Genomic DNA, 16,800 nt, shown 5'->3' on the forward strand with positions numbered 1-16,800 from the left:
CCTGGCGGGACGTACAGTCGACCGTGGTGCAGCAGAAGGCCCTGATGCAGGACCAGCCCCGGATACTGTGGGCTGGACCCTTCAGCCAGCTCCCGGAGACGATCCTGGGCCCAAGCGTCGACCCGCTGCTGTTCCCGCACCCGAACCTGCAGTGGCTGCGCCTCCTGGGTGGCCAGGAATGCAACCGGAGGTAGGATCGTGGTGGGTTCTGCTTGCTGTACCGTGTCTGCGTTGTCTTCAGGTTTCCGGGACAGGGCATCCGCCTTCTGATTCTGAGAGCTAGGGATGTAGTGGATCCGAAACTGGAACCGGGAAAAGAACAACGCCCACCGGATCTGTCTTTGGTTCAGCTTGCGGGTGGTCTGGAGGTACTCCAGGTTCCGGTGGTCGGTTCTCACCTCCACTGGATGTTGTGCCCCCTCAAGATGATGGCGCCAGACCTCAAAGGCTACCTTGATGGCCAGTAGTTCCCGCTCCCACACAGTATAGTTACGCTCCGCTGGTAGGAGCTGGCGGGAATAGAAGGCACAGGGTAAGAGTGGCGCTTCAGGACCAATCTGTTGAGACAAGACGGCACCGAGAGCCGTACTGGAGGCGTCGGTCTCCACCACAAAGGGTCGAGAGGGGTCAGGATGTTGTAAGATTGGTGCCCTCTGGAAACAGGCCTTCAACCCCTGAAACGCCTCCTCTGCCTCCTTGTCCCAGGAAAACGGCGTCTTTGGGCGTAGTAGCCGGGTCAACGGGGTGGTGCGATGAGCATAATCAGCGATGAAGGTCCGGTAGTAATTGGCGAACCCCAGGAAACGTTGTAGGTCCTTGCGGTTCCGGGATGCCGCCCATTCTTGAACCGCTGTCACCTTCCCCGGGTCCATTTGCACCCCATCCGGAGAGAGCCGGTGACCAAGGAAGTCCACAGTCCGCTGATGGAACTCGCACTTGCTGAGCTTTGCGTACAAGCGTTGCAGCACGGTCCGGACATGTCCCTCATGGCGAGCCGGGTCACGGGAGTAAATCAGTATGTCATCCAAATACACCACCACGTACTTGTCTAACAAGTCCTGAAACACGTGGTTGATGTAGCGTTGGAACACAGCAGGCGCGTTGCACAAACCGAACGGCATAACCAAATATTCGAACTGCCCGTACCGGGTCCCAAACGCTGTCTTCCACTCATCCCCGGCTCGGATCCGAATCAAGTTGTAGGCCCCCCGGAGGTCCAGCTTGGTGAACACCTGTGCCCCTTGCACCCGCTCCAGCAGCTCCGAGATAAGGGGAGATCTGGGACGGTAATTTTGTTCAGGGCTCGGTAATCATGGCAAGGGCGGAGTTCCCCACATTTCTTCTTAACGAAAAGCACTGGTGCCGCGGTAGGCGAGGTGGAAGGCCTAATGAACCCACGCTCCAGGTTCTTGCGCAAGAAGTCCTGCAAAGCCTCGCGCTCTGGCTCTGTTAGAGAATATAAGCGACTCACTGGTAAAGGCGCTCCGGGTTGGAGGTCTATGCCGCAGTCAAAAGGCCGATGCGGCGGCAGCTGATCTGCCCCCCGTTCCTCGAACACGTCCTGGTAGTCCTGATACACGGCTGGGAGCGTGGGTGCTGCCTCCTCTGAGGGCGCGGCTGCCAGCGTCCCGGATTGAGCATGGGAACATGGGTCTGGGAAGTGCACGGTCCGTTTGACCCAGTCAATCTGAACGTTGTGGGCCTCCAGCCAGTCCATCCCGAGCACCAGGGGGAAGCGGGGCATAGAGGCAATGTCCACAGTGCGCAACTCCCGGTGCTGCTGGAAACACAGGACCAGGGGCTGGGTCTCCTGAGTAACGGCACCTGAACGCAGAAGTCGTCCGTCAATCGCTTCCACCTGGACCGGTACTGGCTTGTTCCGAAGTGGCACCTGATGATGGGCGGCAAAAGCAGCGTCCATATAGGAGCGGGTTGCCCCTGAATCTACCAAAGCATGGGTGTGGATCCAGGGCCCACCTGGAGGGTATAAACGTACCGAAACCATAAGATGTTGCAAGTCCATTGGTGCAGGCCCATTCTGCGCGGTTTGGGACCCCCGGTAGCTAGGGCCATCAGCTACTGGGGTTGGCGGTTTCCCTGCGGCTGGCGTTTCTCAGGGCAAGACCGAGCGAAGTGTCCACTTCCGCCACAGTAAAGACAGAGATTTCCCTCCCGACGCCGCGCCTTCTCGGCGGGGGAAAGGCGTGGCCGCACTGCCCCGAGCTGCATAGGCTCCTCCGTTAAATCAGTTGTGACCGTGGGGCTGCCGGAAAAAGCTGGTGCCGTGAACAGGAAGTGTCGGCGGCCCCGGGCCTGACGACAATCCTCCAACCGGTCGTCTATTTGTAGACTCCGTTGAATGAGAGTGTCTAGCGTGGTGGGGCGTTCCATTGTGGCCAACTGATCCAGTACCTCGTCCGAAAGCCCTTCGAGATACTGGTCCCGCAGTGCCGAATCATTCCAGGTCAAGTCCTGTGCCAACAGCCGAAACTCCGTGGTATATGCGGCCACCGTGGACTTGCCCTGTTTCAAACGCCGAATCGCCCGGTTGGCTTGACTCCCTTTCTGGGGGTTGCCGAACGCAGCCTCCAAACGATTGCAAAACCCCGTATAGTCTGCCAGCAAGGGGGAGTCTTGCCTGAGTAGCGGCAACGCCCACTTGGCCGCCTGGTCCTTTAACAAACTAATCAAAAAGTGCACCTTGGTGCGGTCGTCAGGAAAGTTCCGGGCTCGCCCCTGAATATACAGCTTGGCCTGGGCCAGGAACATGGGAAAGCTGGCCGGGGCTCCATCAAATTTCTCAGGCAATGCCACTGGGTACTTGCCAGGCGCCGGGGCGTCGGCCCCAGGAGCCGGTAGGGCTTCCAAGCGTTGCTGAAGTGCCACCACCGCGTCACTGAGCTGCTGCACGGTGTGAGTCAAGGCCTGGTTCTCCTGGGCCAAAGTCACCAGTGCAGCCGCCTGGTCAGCCATGGCCTCTGGCTCTTCCCGAACGCACCCCTACGAAGGGGGAGTGCGGGTGTGGCGGGAGCAAACTGTGCTGGTCCCGGGGGTAAGGTACCGTGAGTGTAGCAGAGTCCACACGAAGAGGGGCGAGGTCCGATGCAGAGAGCCGGGCGGGGAACAGGAACGCTGGAACAGAAAGCTGAGCAGGTAACAGGAACGCCGGATGGTCGGGAACAGGAGGCCGAGCAGGGAACAGGAGTACTGGATAGTCAGGAACAGGAAGCCGAGCAGGGGACAGGCGTACCGGATAGTCAGGAACAGGAGGCCGAGCAGGGATCAAGAACACAGGAAGGTCCGAAGCCAACAACGACGTTGCTCCCGCAACCTGGGGCCGGCCTGACTGGGCTTTTATCCTCTTCCAAGGTCAGGGGCGGTCCCGACCCCCAGGAGCCCCGCCTCCTCTGGCCTTAAGGCGAGCACTCCTCCTGGGGGCAACCAGTTCCCTTCGCCTCTCTGCCCTAAGCCTCTGCAGATCAGGAGAGGCCGAAGGGTTACTGGGCCCTGGAGGAGGCTCACCTGTGGCCACTGAGTCATCAAGCCCCTCTGGGGCCAGAAGGGCTTCACCTGGGGCCAGCTCCTGATGCACTGCCACAGGTGCAGGCTCCTCAGCATCTAGGCCTTGCCCCAGTTCAGCCGGCCCTGGAGGCGGGGACTCCTGTGCAGGCTGGGATTCCTCTGTTTCATCCTCCGAATCGGAATCCCAGGCCATCACACTTGCTTACTTAGGCCATCCAATTTTTCATAAATTTTATTTAATACAGAAGTAAAGTCCCCTCCTGAGGCCATTCCCTCAAGCCTAGTTTGGTCTGAGTCTTCCCCTTGTGCCACAGGAAGACTGGGAACAGATGATCTGCGTAGCTGAGAAATTATGCTAGGCTGCTGTGTTTTGGTTTTAGTTGATCTTGTTGTCCTGCTCATCCCACTTCTGTCAAGGTCAGTCCCACGGTCAGCTCTTCCCATGGAAAATCCCCAAATCCTGAGATGGAAAATTCCCCCAGTGGCTGCACAGTTTCAATACTCCACTAGAAGGACACTATATTTATCTTTAACATCTCAATTTATAAAGTCTTCCTCAATTTTCAAAGTGTCCCTTAAACAATTTACACAGTAGCAAATCTCCAGAGAACCTTCCAAAGCCTTTAACTTTTGCAGAGTTAGTCCTAATAAAGTTACAATGTCTCCAAAAGGTGCGATTTACAATGTAATGATTCAAGACCGTTCTAACAACTTGGCAGTCCGATTGCCTGGAGTTCAGACGTTTTGTAAATCCACAAAAGGAGAGGCGAAGATCGAATTTGTCCCTTTCCCCCTCAATTTACCTGGCAGGGAATCTTCTGTTTAATGTTGGAATTTAAATCTTTGAAATCACAGTCTCCAAAGCATTAGACTTAAACGTCGTTGCTTTATAACTTTAAACAGAGCCGGGAGGCGGACTTCCTGGTTGCGCCTCCCGCTTCGGTGCCAAATTCAAAGTCTATTTTTCAATTAATCGCTGGTTCATTAAACTTCCCCTACTCACGGGTAGTCGTTTCTTAGCCGAATAATCCCAGGAAAAAGGTCAGCGCTCACCGACAGCAGCTTCGCGGCTTCACCCCACAGAAAGAGCAATCGACTCACAGCACCGTGCCAACCCCGTCACGCTCCGGAACCCCTTACAAGGTCCCTTTACGATTTCGGGGGGCGCTGATGGTGCCCGCTGAGTCCCACGGCCACAGGCTTCCGCTGCCTGCGGTTTTTCAAAGAGGGTCTCCGCTTCGCCGTAGCGGACGACCCGTTTCTGTGGAGCTTCCCCTTCACAGAAGGAAGGAGACCGCCATTGTTGTTCGCGCCGCGTCCCAGATCCATTCTTAAAGTCAATGAGAAAGATACAGCAAAAACGATACAATTCGATACAGCGAAAAAGGATCCATTCCCCAAGGCAAATACGATCTATTTGATATTGGTAGGGTCCTTCTCCTTTATTCCCCTCTCTGACCCTGACTCTCTTATGACACAGGGAGCATCTCAGAGTGTGGGCACAACTTCTGCCGGTCCGGCCTGATCCAGTGCAGCGGGGCAAAAAGGAGGCTGGCTTCCTGTCCTCAAGGCCGAGTTGGAGTCCAGAGAAGGAGCCTCGTCCGCAATCGGCAATTGGCTACCTTTGTCGAAGTAGCCAAGAATCTCAGTCTTCAGGAGGGAAAGGAGGAAGGAGGGAAAGGAGGAGTCTGTGAGAAGCACCAGGAGCCCCTGAAACTCTTTTGCAAGGAGGATGAAGCCCCCATCTGTGTGGTTTGGGGCAGATCCAAGAAGCACAAACACCACGAAGTGATTCCCCTTGAAGAGGCTGTCAAGGAATACAAGGTACCTTGAGGGGGAGAAATAGCTGTGTATTCTTCTTGGCAGGTTATCTTCTTAATTCTCAGATCCAAAGTAGCCATGGTATTAATTGTTGTTGTTGTTTAGTCGTTTAGTCGTGTCCGACTCTTCATGACCCCCTGGACCAGAGCACGCCAGGCCCTCCTGTCTTCCACTGCCTCCCGCGGTTTAGTCAAACTCATCCTGGTAGCTTCGAGAACACTATCCAACCATCTCGTTCTCTGCCGTCCCCTTCTCCTTGTGCCCTCCATCTTTCCCAACATCAGGGCCTTTTCCAGGGAGTCTTCTCTTCTCATGAGGTGGCCAAAGTATTGGAGTCTCAGCTTCAGGATCTGTCCTTCCAGTGAGCTGTACATATTTAGAACACTACAAATGTGAATTGCACATACACAACTAAGTACATGTCTCCTTTGGCTAGCAGGATGCTTCCTCAATACCCTGCAAAGCAGATAGCAGCAAGGGGTCAGCTGCAAGGGGGTGGGGACTGGGGGCCAGTGTTATAAGGAAAAAATGGCTCCTTTTCCCTTATGGGGTACCTCAGAGCCCATATAGAGTCCTTTTGTAGCTTCTCTATCGGTAGGAGAAAATAACGGAGGCCAACCAGAGAATATTGAGAAGCAAAGCAGCTAGTAAGCCAGATCTTTATTAACTGTTGCAACAGGGTGCTCACCCCCCCCCACGCAGGAGGGAGGAGGAGACCCCGAACCAAGTCCTTATATAGACATTTGAAATTGCCCACCCTGGAGCCCAAGACCACCCATCCATACATCATAAATACATCACAGAAGGGGCGGTCTACAACAGAGTCCTGTCGAGGGGGAACCAGGGATGCCCGGCGCATCAACTGGTGGAACCGCTGACACCCCCCCCCCATGTGGCCGACTGCCCAGCGGCGCTCCAGGGCCAGTAAAAACCCCGGAGCCAACCCAGGGAGAAGGAGAAGGAAGAGAGAGAAAGAGAAAGGAGAAAAAAGAGGGGAGCCCCGACCTTGCCCCGCTGCTGCCGCTGAGGAAGAGAGGTAGGAGAGCACCAGGAGGGCAAGGACTCCTTGGCTCCCTGGAAAGAAGGCATCTTTACATTTTGAGCGCATGTCACAGGCCAGGAGCCAAGCACCCCTTCCTGAGGGGGAGAAGAGGCCCAGAAAAGATGAACCCTTCCCAGCCCAAAGGCGTTCCCCTGAGATTCAGCTTCCGGGCTATGGCTAACCAGGTTAGGAGCAGGAATATTGGGAGCGGGAAGGAACTGATGTCATCTGCCAGAGTAGCTGGCTAATTGTAGGGAATGAGGTGATAACAAGGCTTTCAAATCTGAACTCTTGTTTGCGGCTGATTAGTATAGAGGGAGGTGGAGAACAAGGGCAATCGGAAGCAGTCTCTGGGTAGTTTGTTCCTTTTCTTTGTTTGGGTTCCTAGGTCACACGACAGGTCCCCCCAGCTGGGCTTTTTGCAAGAAGAAAAGTGATAGATAAATGCCCTGGAAAGCTTGACTGCATGTAGTATCACCACCCCACAAACAAATCAGGATGAATGCTCAAGAAACAGGTCGCCTGGAATGATCTTTCTGCATATTCTTCCTTCTGAGCACCTCACAAGTAGCATACTGCACACACTTTGTCCCCTGAACTTCTATGTTACACACACACGTGTGAGTCTAGGCAACCCTAGTCATTGCTGGAATGGGGTCATCCAGAGTTTTGGAGTACATTGTCAGCAATATGTTGCTGATACACAGCTCTGCTTCATCTTGACACCTGTGGCTGTGGCAGAGGGTGCAATGTTTTAATCTAATGGTCAGCTCTACTTGGAGAGACTGTGGGAAATGAGCTCTCTGCATTTTCTTCCTCCTGAACACCCAGAAGTAGACCCACATTTGTATTTCCTACGCACAAGCACATATGCACACACACGAGGTTCCAGGGCTTCCAGGCACTTTCCCAGGATTCCCATTTCCTTCAGAATGAGGCACAGCAGAGACATGCATTGTATATTACGTTGAAATCTTTTAATAAAAATTGATTTTTTAAAAAGAACTTGGAGAAAGGGTTAGCGTCCTTGAGGTCCTGAACATCTGCAGGTGGGCGGGTGCTGTAGCATGAGAAGTTTTTATCTCACTCAGTTTCCAGACAAAACAAAATCAGGCAGAAGCACAAGAAAGATGTTGTACAGGAATAGCAAGCAGAGAGTTAGACCTTCACCACTTTGGATTCAATTTCAACAGAGTTCATTTCAATTTAATGTAACTTAATTCATCCTATATCATTTCTACCCCACTTGATTGTCAAAAAAACTTAAAGCAAGTTTACAAAACCTCCTCATGGAAATGTTTGATGATCCAGTGAAATACAGGCACACATTTCAAAATATTGCCATGACAATTAAACTCAGCAGTAAGCAAAAGGCTTTCCACACCCTGCAGCCTTCCACATGTCTTCCAAAGGCCCCTAAACCTGAAGGCTTTACGGAGGTGTGGGGGAGAGTACAGTGAAGGCAGCTGCCTGGGGTCCCTAGGCAGGGAGTTCCAAAGTGTTAGCGCTGTTCCACTAAAATGGAGATTTCTTGCAAGTGTGAAATGAGTCTTACGTGGCAGCTAGAACAGTCCTACTTGTGCAGGTTGAATTGGTTGAGTAGGCGCACAAGGCGTAAGGCGATCCCTCAAGTGCAGAAGATGCTTGAAATACCTGCAGCGCCACATCTGCATCTCCTCCACAGGTGTCTCAAAAGACCCCTCACCTGTGCTAGCTGTATATCACAAATGACCAAGCATCAGCAAAGCCTGCACACTCTCTCCATCCCTGGAAGTCACATTTCACCATGACACCAACCTGGGAAGGGTAGCTCATGCTGCAGAATGAATTTCCAAAGCTTCTACACTTAGGCAGGAATAAGAAGATAGATGCACAAATATAGGATGGGGACACCTGGTTTGACAGCAGCGCATGTGAAAAAGATCTAGGGGTCTTCTTGGGCCTCAAGCTTAACCTGAGTCCTCATCGTGGAGCAGCAGCAGAAGCGCTAATGCAATTCTAGATTTTCTCCACAGAAGTCTAGCGTTTGGATCAGGGGAAGTAACAGTATCCCTCAATTCTGAGCTGCTTCCCGTCATAGCACTGAGCTCCAGTGCAACTCCTTCCTGACCCAGGAAGCAGACGCCAGCTTCCCAACAGCCCTGGAACTGCCCCCATCTCCCCTCCGACCTCTTGTGGGCCTGGCCCAGTTCCATGCTGTTAGGACCTCCGTGTAAAATTGTTGCTCCAAGACAAAGAATGCCACTGGAGATGAGCTGTTGGGGAGAAGCGGCATGTGGGGAGGTTGCTTTCCTGCCTGGCTTGTGGGCTTCCCAGAGGCATCTATCTAGTCAGCCAGTGTGTGGAACAGGAGATTGATGTGTTTATTACTGTCAGTATCTCAGCTCACAGTCAGAGGTAACTGGCCTCCCCCGGGCAAACCGAGTGAGATACTTGTTGACCTTCCCGTCTGCGTCTCCTGGCAGGCAAGGTCGTAAATCGGCGATTCTCCTCGTCAGACGTGAGAAGAACACACCCTCTGGACTTCTCTCCCTCACTGCATTCCCCCAGGGAGGGGAAAGAGACAGACAGGAGTCTATTTACATGTCTTTTATTCCTGTCATTTCAGCAGTACATAGAAACGTGACTGCACCCTCCAGACTCCAGCCGAAGAGTCACAACTCCGCCCCTGTACTTCAGTACAGGTCAGATGACACTCTGAGCTAACATCCGGTGCTCAGTACAGAGAATAGACTCCCCCTTTTTCCCAACAGTACAGTTCCACACATCAACATCCTGTTTTGCTTTCCAGCCACCTTCAGCTGGCTTTTGCATTGCTGCTTTTATCCAGCAATCTCCCCCAAAAGCATCAATAGGCAAAACATGATCCAGAGAAGAAAACAAACAGTTGTTATACACATAACAGTCCCCTGTTGTTTCAGTTCCACCCTTGGAACTCCCCACCACTGGTTTCACCAGTGTACCTCTCTGGTTGTCTGGCTTCCAAGGAATGAGTGCTTCTGCATTACCTTGGCTAGCAGCTCTCTGTTGTGTCTTTGTCTCTGACTTAGACACTGCTTCAACCTGTTTCGAGTTGTTAACAATAGCAACACACGCAACAGCTAAGTTAGCAAACTCTTTTGAGTACCTCTTTGGTGGTACACCCTTTGTAACTCTCTCAGACCTGCGTATGAGGTGCTGATCCTCTCTGCTCACTGGTTCAACCTCTGGACTTTGTTGAGAACCAGTAGCAATGGCAAACAGTGGTTCTTCCTTCATTTGTGAAGGTCTATCCATTGTGTGAGATTTCCTCTCAATGACTGTTACAACTGAACTCTCTGAGCTATCACTATCATCATCATTACCACTGTAATCTGTGTAATCAGAAAAATCATCATCATCATCTGAATTGTCACCTGTGGGAAATGTGTGTACTATAACCTGCTCCTGTTCAGGAGCACTCTCCAGAAACTTTGTGAGAATCACCTGACCAGATTCAGACAAAATTACTCTGTAGAGACCCTTTTCATAACCCACAAAAATGCCTCTGGCATTCTTTACTCCACCTGGAGCTTCTGTTCTCACATGAGACCCGAAAACCTTGAAATAGGCAACAGAAGGTTTTCTATGGAACAGCTTCTCAAAAGGAGAACCTCCCAACTCTTTTGAGACTTTTCTCACCCACACGTGAAGATAAGACAGTAGCGACTCCGCCCAATATTCATGTGGCAAATATGAACTCAGCAATTGCACATACATCCCCTTTTGCAATTCTTTGTTCACCCTCACACAGACCCCCCTGTTCCACGCTTCGGCTGAAACAGCAACTTTGTGGTCTATCCCTTTTCCATCCAGGAACTTCTGAAACTTCTGTAACAGAAAAATTGGCTTCTCATCTGTGAAGAGACAGTCAATGTTAGCATCATGCATATTTGTAACCTTGTCACAAAACTCCTGAAACCTTTCTAAGGTTTCTTGCGGTTTCTCCATCACAAAAACCCAAGAATAATTAGTGAAACAATCCACACACACAAGGTAAAATCTTGCACCGCCCCTAGATGGTTCTAGAGGACCAATCACATCAGCATACACCCGCTCAAATGCTCTGTCGACCTTCTTGGTCACCTTCCTGGCGTCCTTGGTCACACCTGCAAGAGAGATTACGTTAGAATCAGAAGAATTACATTTCATGTAATCACTTTGATCAAAAGTCAACAAATACAGTCCATCTTTCTCTCTGGCAGTAAGATACAGTTCTCCATCTTTGTAGATCTTGCAGCTTTTAGCATCATAGGACAGTTTCAGTCCTTTCTTTGCAATCTGCGACACACTCAGCAGATTAAATCTCAGTTCTGGAACCAGGTAAACATTGTTTATAGTCAAGTTCAGACTCTCAAGATACACAGTCCCAATCCCGGTCGCTTTCAGCTCCTGACCGTTGGCCTGTTTCACAGCGAAGCTTTGCTTCTTCAACGTTGAAAACAATTCTCTGTGTGGGCACATGTGTTTTGTGCAACCCGTGTCGATTATGAACGCGTTCCCAACATCTGGCGTGGTTCCTTTCGCCATCATAGCCTTTGCAGGTTTCACCTGGCACTTGGTACGGCTTTTGCCTGATGCCTCAGGCTTCGCAGAGCTGCTCTTCGCTCCTTTTGACTGGCGTGGCTTCCTACAGTTTCGCTGTAGATGCCCAGTCTGTCCACAATTGTAACATCGGACAGTGCTCAATGCTACAGCATGCTCTCCAGTAGCACCAGCAGCGGGGGGATTAGAACTCCCTCCCCCTGTCCTTCACTTCCAGTGCAGCAAGTCGGTCGTGTTCATTCAGAACGACGGCACACACTCTCTCCGAAGTCAGGTCTGCCGCAGGTAGGGAACCAAGCTGACTGCCAACAACCTTGTAAGTCTTATTAAGGCTGTTTATCATCATGAAGCAAAACACTTCTTCCTGTAGACAGAAATTGCGTTCCACCATCTGTTGACGCAGAAACTTCATCTCTGTCAGGTGCGCTTGGACATCTCCATCAGGCGCTAGTCTCAGATTGGTCAATTTCTCAAAATACAGCAACGCTGAAGAACCAGCATCTCTCTGATGTGTTCTACGTAGCGTATCCCAAACCTCTTTCGCATATTCTAAATGCTGAATATGCACCAGCTGCTCATCTGAGACACACAAAATTATAGCAGTCCTGGCCCTCACGTTCTGTGATTCCCAACCTCTGGTTGGTGCTGCAGGGATGGGGTTTTCAATTACCTCAAAAAGTCTCTGATTCTGCAGCAGGGCCTTCATCTTTACAGACCAAGATGAATAATTGTCATTATTTAAGGGAGGTGGGTAAGGCAGGCCTCCCCCCTTTTTGGCATCCATCTTGAAGCCAAGCCTCTTTCTCACTTTCCAGCCTTGCTAAAACTCCAATAGCCTATGCTGGGTTGTTTACTGCCTTTCCAGGCAGGCAAAATGCAAGCTGTTTCTCAGTCCTTGCACAGTATCGAAGTTAGCCAAAACAACTTTCACGTCCCAGGCCCTCTCTCAGAGCCATCTGCGCAGTCAGTAAATTTCCACGTCTCTGACGGGCGTTGCCTAGCAACTGTGCATACAGGAAAGCTTATCTCAACCACAAGAATTCGTGGAATGCAGGCTGAGCCTCTGAGCTGCAGGCCTCTCCTTCCGGAGCTGTTGTTTTTCCCAAACGCAGCTCCCGTGAACCAGAGAATAAATCACACTTTTAGCCCGAAATGCAGCATACCTTGAGCTCCGTTGCTTGGAAAACACCTTTCCTCTCGGTGTCCAGCCGTCTGTTCAGCTTCTGGCTGCTCTCAGACGCTATTTTCTCCCTTGGAGCAGAGGAGGACACTTCACCAGCCTCTCATGCAGATGTTCGATGGATCGAAACCATCCGAATGCTGCCATATGTCAGTATATCAGCTCACAGTCAGAGGTAACTGGCCTCCCCCGGGCAAACCGAGTGAGATACTTGTTGACCTTCCCATCTGCGTCTCCCGGCAGGCAAGGTCGTAAATCGGCGATTCTCCTCGTCAGACGTGAGAAGAACACACCCTCTGGACTTCTCTCCCTCACTGCATTCCCCCAGGGAGGGGAAAGAGACAGACAGGAGTCTATTTACATGTCTTTTATTCCTGTCATTTCAGCAGTACATAGAAACGTGACTGCACCCTCCAGACTCCAGCCGAAGAGTCACAACTCCGCCCCTGTACTTCCAGTACAGGTCAGATGACACTCTGAGCTAACATCCGGTGCTCAGTACAGAGAATAGACTCCCCCTTTTTCCCAACAGTACAGTTCCACACATCAACATCCTGTTTTGCTTTCCAGCCACTTGCAGCTGGCTTTTGCATTGCTGCTTTTATCCAACAATTACATCATCTCCAATGGCTAGACTTCACTCCGAAGGGGGCTCCCAAGCCAAAGTGTGTGGGCATTGCCCTACAATTGGTGTGTGTGACTGATTATGCAGGGAGGGGCTTACCTCCCCCCCCCATTTTTTTATTCATGTTAGCAACCCTGGTGGAGGTCAAGCATTATTTTCCCACCGTTCCTCCATGGAGCTCAAGGGTCTTCCCCCTCCTCATTTTATGCTCACAACAACCCTGTGAGGCAGGTTAGGCTGAGAGGCAGGAACTGGCCCAAGCTCACCCAGACAGCTTCATGGTTGTGTGGGGATTTGAACCCTGGCCTTCTAGGTCCCAGCCCAACACTCTACCCACTACACCACACAGCCAGTCAGGAGTCCAATTCCCAGAAGCCTCAGCCAGTACTGCCCTGTGATGCTGGAGCTGTGGAAATGCATTGCCACCCATTGGGACTCTCTTTCTGCTTCAGCAAGACGGTCTCCTAGGTTCTCCTTCAGGGCTTTTAGGCCAGAATAAAGGAAAGTCCAGTGGACAAATAACAGCAGGAACCTAGGCGAATGGCTAGAGGAGAGGATTGCTGACGGCTCTCGATATCATGACTAGGCTCTGCCTCCATTGTTGGAGGCAGTGGTGCCTCTGCATCCTAGTTGCTAGAAACCACAGGAGGAGAGAGCGGTCTTGTGTGCGAATCCTCCTTGTGGGTTGGCCTCTGGGTGAACAGGATGCTGGACTGAATGCTGGACTGAACGGGCCACTGGCCTGATCCAGAAGACTCTTTGGATGTTCATTGCTGAGGATCTCATGAGAGATCTTCCACGATGCAGCAGGAAGGGTTCTGGAACTGGGATGAAGGACATTGCAAGATGTTGGCCAGTACAAACGTTTAGATCATCATGCACTTTCCCAGCTGAACACAGATGGTGAGGTTTAACTCTGCTGAAAACAGATCATTTGCATTCTCACACAAATGAGAAAGAGTAAGGATAATGGCAAAATAAAGTATCTTCTCCTAGTTCTCTAAATCCATCCAAAAGATTATTGGTATAGGAGCTCCAGAGTGGCTGGTGAGAGCCATGTGGTTGAGCTGGAGCAACTAGCTCAACTCTCTCTGCAAGCTGAGTTTCTCAGGTACACCAGGGGTGAGGGGACAATAGCCTTGACTACCTATTTCCTCCCAAGGTAAGGGGAAGAGGCATGGCTAAGATGGCAGGACAGCTTACCGTACTCTATGATGTTAACCCCTTCATGCACTAGTTAGACTGAAGCATGTTGGTTATATGAGACTGGTTATCCCACACAACATGCTCTCACGCAACCCATGCCCTCCAACTGAAAACCCATTTCCTGGACAATATCAACATTGTGTTTCCTGCCTGTGAACTGCACAGTGTATATTTTTATTAGAAAAGAAAACAGCCTGGTGTTTCAGCTTCTCAAAGTTGTTTTATTCAGTGCACTGCTACAGCTTTGTTGTTGTTGTTTAGTTGTTTAGTCGTGTCCGACTCTGTGTGACCCCATGGACCAGAGCACGCCAGGCACTTCTGTCTTCCACTGCCTCCCGCAGTATGGTCAAACTCATGCTGGTAGCTTCGAGAACACTATCCAGTGAGCACTCAGGGCTGATTTCCTTAAGAATGGATAGGTTTGATCTTCTTGCAGTCCATGGGACTATTAAGAGTCTCCTCCAGCACCATAATTCAAAAGCATCAATTTTTCTGCTACAGCTTGTCACACCCAAATCCTCCAAAGGAATCTGCCAAAGTGCTTTTCCAGGCAAAAGGGGGCAGAGGGAGAGAAACCAAGAACCTCAAATTCACTAGACCAGGGATGGGGAATTCGGTGGCCCTCCAGATGTTGTTGGATTCCATCACCCCTGACTGTCGGCCATGCTGGCTGAGGCAGAAGGCCATTGGCTCTGGCAATATCTGGGAGCCCACAAGATTCCCAGCCTCCGCCCTACACAAACAACCAGGCACTCAGCTGTGAGGCATGCCTCTTACCAGAGGGTGGGTCACTCCAGAGGCAGCTGTGGCATGAGGGTGCTGGCTCATGCCTTTGTGGGCACATTTGGGGATTAAAGAGGACCCCCTAGGAAGCGTGCTTGGAGATCTTCCTTACCACGTGGCTCTCTGGCAAAAGCACAACAGTACTAACGGCCATATGGAACCACACCTCAAAGCTGGATCAGACTTCCCAGATCCTGTAGCCTACATCAGGAGGAAGACTGGGGCAGAGGGGCCTAGAGTGGGAGTCAGAGCTGCTCTTAGGGCTGCATGTCTGAAGCATGGGCAGAAATCTTTGGGTGTGAGGTTGCGTGGGGCTGTTTCTTTGTGTTTTGGTGCCAAGCCGCCAGCCAGCCAGAGGCAGGCAACCAGTTATGTAATATTTTTTCGGGGGGGGGGTGCTGTTGCTGATGTTCATTTTTTTTCTCTTTAGTTTGGATTATATGATTTATGTAGAATCTTATTATTTATGTGGATTTTTTTTCCAATTTCGTTGTGTACTTTTTGATATTTTGTTCATTGTTTACGACTAGTTTTGTTATATTTGCAGTTGTCTAATATTTTATTTTTTTGTAAGCTGCCTTGCACATGGTTTGAAATATGGAAAGGCAACATACATACAAATAAATAAATAAATAAATGATTGATTGATTTAGAGATTCTAGTTGGAAATGAAGACTTGGGGTATGGAAGAGTGGAAGACGGGTTTTGAGATACAATTGTGCACATCATGTGATATCAAAAATGTACAAACTTTTGTTGAAATCCTAAATGGAAGAGGAACAGATTAAAAAGTGCATGATTAAAGGGGCAAGATTTTCTCTTTTTTTGCTTATATTGTACAGTTGGAATAGTGGTAACATATGTGGACTAAAGAGTTAAAATATACATTGAGTTATGACTTAAAATAGACTTTTAAATATATATATATATTTAAGTATTGTTGGTATCTAACTCCCGAGAAGTTATTTAGAATACATGAAAACATACCAAATGTTTGTTGGAAATGCCAAGAAGATGAAGGGACATTTTCTCGTGCTTGGTGGACATGTGAAATAGCTTAAAACATCTGAGATACAAATACATACATTGTTTTTGAAGGTTCCTATTCAACTGTTGGGACTTACCGATATACAGAAAGCCTTTCCTGACTATAGCGCTGCAGCAGCTCCCAGCCAAGTGCTAGGAAATGTTCCCCAGCAGATGGCATGCTAGGAGGTCCTGCACCACTGGGTTTTTCAGTTATTCAGAGAAATTGTGGATTTGAGGACTTAGAAATGGGTCAGTAGCTTCATTTGGCACTGCCAGAAAAGACTGCCACTTCAAATTCTGTTTCTGTTTAGGCTGGGTATTCATCAGTATGCGGATGATACCCAGCTCTACCTCTCCTTCAAATCAGAACCAGTGAAGGCAGTGACGGTCCTGTGTGAGTGTCTGGAGGCAGTTGGAGGATGGATGGCGACTAACAGATTGAAACTGAATCCTGACAAGACAGAAGTACTGTTTTGGGGGGACAGGAGGCGGGCAGGTGTGGAGGATTCCCTTTTCCTGAACGGGGTAACTGTGCCCCTGAAGGACCAGGTGCGCAGCCTGGGAGTCATTTTGAACTCACAGCTGTCCATGGAGGCACAGGTCAAATCCGTGTCCAGGGCAGCTGTTTACCAGCTCCATCTGGTACGCAGACTGAGACCCTATCTACCCACAGACTATCTCACGAGAGTGGTGCATGCTCTGGTTATCTCCCGCTTGGACTACTGCAATGCGCTCTACGTGGGGCTACCTTTGAAGGTGAGCCAGAAACTACAACTAATCCAGAATGCGGCAGCCAGACTGGTGACTGGGAGCGCCCGCCGAGACCATATAACATCGGTCTTGAAAGACCTACATTGGCTCCCAGCAAGTTTCTGAGCACAATTCAAAGTGTTGGTGCTGGAGACTTCCGGAGGCGGCGCCAACGGCAATGGCGGTCTCCTTCTGATCTCGGAGGGGGAAGCTCCGCAGGAATCGGGTCTGTCCGCTACGGTGCAGCGGAGACCCTTTCAAAAACCGCAGGCGGAGGAA

The 16,800-nt window shown here is 50.5% G+C and overlaps 1 protein-coding gene across 1 annotated transcript in view; it reads left to right on the forward strand.

Annotated features, from left to right (window-relative positions):
- Nucleotides 1-4,238: 4,238 nt before the first annotated feature.
- LOC309523269 (uncharacterized protein) overlaps nucleotides 4,239-16,800 on the forward strand; it is a gene marked incomplete at its 3' end in the record, with an annotated part of 695,477 nt that continues 682,915 nt past the window's right edge. The window contains exon 1 of the mRNA XM_082207051.1: nucleotides 4,239-4,268. The remainder of the gene's footprint in view (nucleotides 4,269-16,800) is intronic.

This window comes from Podarcis vaucheri (genome assembly GCF_965113315.1).
Source record: "Podarcis vaucheri genome assembly, chromosome: W".
NCBI lineage: Eukaryota > Metazoa > Chordata > Lepidosauria > Squamata > Lacertidae > Podarcis > Podarcis vaucheri.